Here is a 5,542-nt window from a genome sequence, read left to right as displayed (position 1 = left end):
GGAACAGATGGTTCCCAAACTTATGGTAAACAAGCACAAAGTCCCTAAAGGACAGAAACTTGAAAAAAAAAAAAAAAAATGTTTAATGGTCTCAGCTGGGAAGATCAATTCTGTACACTTAACTCAGTACACTTAATTCTGTACACTTAACTTAATTCACAAGCCAGTAACTGAGATTCTCATAAGAATGGCTCTTATTCCCACAGCCCTCAAAAATACACCCCCCTCCATTTGCAGCAGAAGCAAAATATCACCTTGCCACAAGTGTAGAAAGGGATATTCTAAAATTAAATAAGATTTTCTTAAAAAATAACTACTGTCATATTTTTTCTAAGCAGACACTTGCTTTAGTGTCTGGAAGGAAAATCCAAGCCTATATGTCAGAAAAACACACCAGGAATTTTATCTCTGATTCTTCGCAGGCTTCAGAAGAATCCTCTTCCAGAAAAATCAGAAGTTAAAATTAGTAGCAGGATTTGCTGATGGGGTGAGTTGGGAACACTTTGAACATCAGTATTTAAAACAATGCCTCGGATATTGTCAATGCTCCATGAAAGTTTTGTGACTGAGATAATCCATCTTAATTACGTTAGCACTTTGGAAAAGGGGGAAGTCAGATCTAGAATCAAAATTTACTTGAGAATATCTATGAGTAGAATGGTAGTTGCCATGGGCCAGAGCATGGAAAAATGTTGGTCACAGAGCACAACTTCCAGTTATAAGAGGAATGAGTTCTGAGGGTCTAATGAGCAGCATAGTGACTACAGTTAACATTTCCATGTCCTGTACTTGAAAGTTGTTGTGAAAGTAGATTTTACCTTTATTTCTTTTTTTTCCATTTATTTTTATTAGTTGGAGGCTAATTACTTCACAACATTGCAGTGGGTTTTGTCATACACTGACATGAATCAGCCATGGATTTACATGTGTTCCCCATCCCGATCCCCCCTCCCACCTCCCTCTCCACCCGATCCCTCTGGGTCTTCCCAGTGCACCAGGCCCGAGCACTTGTCTCATGCATCCAACCTGGGCTGGTGATCTCTTTCACCATAGATAATATACATTTTTCGATTCTTTTCTCTCGAAACATCCCACCCTCGCCTTCTCCCACAGAGTCCAAAAGTCCATTCTGTACATCTGTGTCTCTTTTTCTGTTTTGCATATAGGGTTATCATTACCATCTTTCTAAATTCCATATATATGCGTTAGTATACTGTATGGGTGTTTATCTTTCTGGCTTACTTCACTCCGTATAATGGGCTCCAGTTTCATCCATCTCATTAGAACTGATTCAAATGAATTCTTTTTAATGGCTGAGTAATATTCCATGGTGTATATATACCACAGCTTCCTTATCCATTCGTCTGCTGATGGGCATCTAGGTTGCTTCCATGTCCTGGCTATTATAAACAGTGCTGCGATGAACACTGGGGTGCACGTGTCTCTTTCAGATCTGGTTTCCTCAGGGTGTATACCCAGAAGTGGTATTGCTGGGTCATATGGCAGTTCCATTTCCAGGTTTTTAAGGAGTCTTCACACTGTTCTCCATAGTGGCTGTACTAGTTTGCATTCCCACCAACAGTGTAAGAGGGTTCCCTTTTCTCCACACCCTCTCCAGTATTTATTGTTTGTAGACTTTTGAATAGCAGCCATCCTGACTGGTGTGTAATGGTACCTCATTGTGGTTTTGATTTGCATTTCTCTGACAATGAGTGATGTTGAGCATCTTTTCATGTGTTTGTTAGCCATCTGTATGTCTTCTTTGGAGAAATGTCTGTTTAGATCTTTGGCCCATTTTTTGATTGGGTCATTTATTTTTCTGGAATTGAGCTTCAGGAGTTGCTTGTATATTTTTGAGATTAATCCTTTGTCTGTTGCTTCATTTGCTATTATTTTCTCCCATTCTGAGGGCTGTCTTTTCACCTTGCTCATGACTGAGCAACTGAATGGAACTGAAATGTTCAGTCACTCTGTCATGTCTGACTCCTTGCAACCCCATGGACTGCAGTATGCCAAGCCTCCCTGGCCCTTACCTTCTCCCACAGTTTCCCCAAGTTCATGTCCATTGTACATGTGGTGTGTGTATATATCCATATTTCTATTGATGATTTAAGTTTCCCTTCTATCAGTTCAGTTCAGTTGCTCAGTCATGTCCAACTCTTTGTGACTCCATGAACCGCAGCACACCAGGCCTCCCTGTCCATCACCAGCTCCCGGAGTCTACCCATACCATGTCCATTGAGTCGGTGATGCCATCCAAAAATCTCATAATCTCTGTCTTCCCCTTCTCCTCCTGCCCTCAATCTGTCCCAGCATCAAGGTCTTTTCAAATGAGTCAGCTCTTCGCATCAGGTGGCCAAAGTATTAGAGTTTCAGCTTCAGCATCAATCCTTCCAATGAACACCCAGGACTGATCTCCTTTAGGATGCGCTGGTTGGATCTCCTTGCAGTGCAAGACTCTCAAGAGTCTTCGCCAGCACCACAGTTCAAAAGCATCAATTTTTCGGCACTCAGCTTTCTTCACAGTCCAACTCTCACATCCATACATGACCACTGGAAAAACCATAGCCTTGACTAAACAGACCTTTGTGGACAAAGTAATGTCTCTGCTTTTTAATATACTATGTTGGTCATAACTTTCCTTCCAAGGAGTAAGTGTCTTTTAATTCCATGGCTGCAGTCACCATCTGCAGTGATTTTGGAGCCCAAAAAAATAAAGTCAGCCACTGTCTCCCCATCTATTTGCCATGAAGTGATGGGACTGGATGCCATGATCTTAGTTTTCTGAATGTTGAGCTTTAAGCCAACTTTTTCACTCTCCTCTTTCACTTTCATCAAAAAACTCTTTAATTCCTCTTCACTTTCTGCCATAAGAGTGGTGTCATCTGCATATCTGAGCTTATTGATATTTCTCCCAGCAATCTTGAATCCAGTTTGTGCTTCCTCCAGTCCAGCGTTTCTCATGATGTACTCTGTATACAAGTCAAATAAGCAGGGTGACAATATACAGCCTTATAGAAAGATAAAATTAACAGTGCAGAACGACGTCGGACACATTGAGGTGAGGAGCTGGAGGCAGCGCCTGCGCACCCAGCATCGGTGGGTCGGCGGTTCAGTCCCCAGGAGGCGGGGCGAAGAGAAGACACCTGAGGCCATGGTGCGCAGCCAGGGCTCTGGCTCCCTCTCACTGGTCCTGGAGAAGCTGCTGGAGAAGCCCCGGCCTGAGGCGCGCCGTGATAAAGAGAAGGAAAGCTGACGGAAGAAGAGGCCGAGACAGCCAAGGGCGAGTCTGGAAGCAGACCTTGCCGGTGACTGCGAGACGTTCCACCCGCTGTCCGTGGCCCCGGACGGGTTCCTGCTGGAGAAGGGCCTCCCCCAGCCCCGCCACCTGGCTGAGAACCTGCCGCTGCCCGTGGACGAGCTGGAAGGGAAGGAGTGTCTTCCAGGGCGTCCCCACTGCTCCTCCATCACCCTCTTCAGCCCTCAGAAACCTGTCCAGCCGAGGTTGGTGCCGGGTCTTTGGGCAGGACAACCTCCCATTCGAGGAAGCCCACTGCCTATGGTGGGCTGCTGGTGAGCACACACCCAGTGAGGCCGGGCTCCTGGGGGGTTTGGAGGAGAGGTCCTGGGGGGCGCCCAGTGGGGAGAAACCGTCTGCTCCCCACCCTGCAGCACAGCCCTCCCCTCCAACCTGGGGACTCCGGTGTACGTCACAGCCACGGCAGCAGCAGGCAGAGCCTTTGTGTCGGTTACTGTGCTGCAGGTGGTCAGGACAGGGCGGCGAGCTGCATTTTCACGGCTGCTCTTTACTCCACGTGCACTTTAACTCCGATTATTGGTAAGCTCAGGCAATAATATTAATGCCAGTGACATTTTTTTACTTTATGCCAGGCATAAACACATAATCCTCACCAAATTGATACTCGTACCCCCGTTTTATAAGTGAGGAAATAGAGGCACAGAGAAGTTAAGTAACTTGCTCAAAGTCACACAGATAATAGGCAACAGAGGTAGTACTACAACCAGAATGTCTGCTGGAGAAGGGCCTCCCCACCGCCTGTGAGTACTGATTAGCCAAGGACTGCTTGGATTATATAATTTAATGTATGATAGAATCCTTAAGCCCACAAACCCCAAAGTCTCTAAGAGGTTCAGTAACTTGCCTGCATTCACTAGGTTAGTGGGTAACAGAGCCAGGCTTTGGGCACAGGCCGAATGTCTCTGAGAGTTCATGCTTTAAAATTCATGTGACAGACAGCCTACCACCTTGCCCGTCCAGCTAGGTAAAAAATGAAAACAGCCATTTAATACTGGAGATTACCAAATGTAAAAAGAGGGGGCAATAAAATATGAATTTATAACAACTTTTTGTTTTTCAGCCAGAGTCCCTGCCAGGGCATCTAATGCCTGAAGGAGAAAGGATTTGAATTCTGTAGAAACACTCAGCAATTGAGCTCAAGAACACAAAAAAAGCTCTCTAAAATGAGTTTTAATTTTATCCCAAAAGAATGAGGAGTCATGGAAGGAATTCAGTGAGAGAGGGTGAAGCTGTTGCCTGAATATCTACCAAGTAGGCAGACAGTGTGGTAGCAGTAACTTGATTGGCCAAATCCTCAGTGTACTTAACAAATAATCCACACTGAACCTGCCAGTGGTGACCAGCATTACTTACCAGGCTTCACCCTCTTCAGTGAATCTAGAACCTAGATTCTAGAACCTAGATTCTAGAACCTAGAACCCTAGAATCTAGGGTAATGCTTGTGAGCTTTCCTCTAAAGACCACAGCAGGATTAATGTTGCAGCAAAAACAGAAATGAATAAACAACCTTAAACACAAACCAGCCAAACAGGTCTGCAAGAGTTAAACAATCTGGGTTATTCTTTGGCTGTTGCTACTAACAAACACTTGTAGGTAGACATGTCTTTCACAAAGCTAATTACTCTCTGACTCCATATGAATTATACTCTACACCTGGCATTCTTCCCCCGCTATGCTCCCTTGTAGCCATCTTGTGTTTCTTTTCTTTTTTCTTTTTTTTTTAATTAATTTATTTATTTATTTTGCTTTACAACATTGTATTGGTTTTGCCATGCATTGACTTGACTCCACCATGGTTGTACATGTGTTTCCCATCCTGAACCACCTTCTCACCTCTCTCCCCATCCCCTCCCTCTGGGTCATCCCAGTGCACCAGCCCCGAGCACCCTGTCTCATGCATCGAACCTGGACTGGTGATTTGTTTCACATATGATAATTTACATGTTTCAATGCCATTCTCCCATATCATCCCACCCTTGCCCTCTCCCATAGAGTCCAAAAGACTGTTCAATACATCTGTGTCTCTTTTGCTGTCTCGCATACAGGGTTATCATTACCATCTTTCTAAATTCCATATATATACATTAGTATACTGTATTGGTGTTTTTCTTTCTGGCTTACTTCACTCTGTATAATAGGCTCCAGTTTCATCCATCTCATTAGAACTGATTCAAATGAATTCTTTTTAATGGCTGAGTAATATTCCATTGTGTATATGCACCA

The sequence above is a fragment of the Muntiacus reevesi genome, chromosome 9, assembly GCF_963930625.1.
Source record: "Muntiacus reevesi chromosome 9, mMunRee1.1, whole genome shotgun sequence".
NCBI classification, from domain to species: domain Eukaryota; kingdom Metazoa; phylum Chordata; class Mammalia; order Artiodactyla; family Cervidae; genus Muntiacus; species Muntiacus reevesi.
This window is presented reverse-complemented; position numbering follows the sequence as displayed.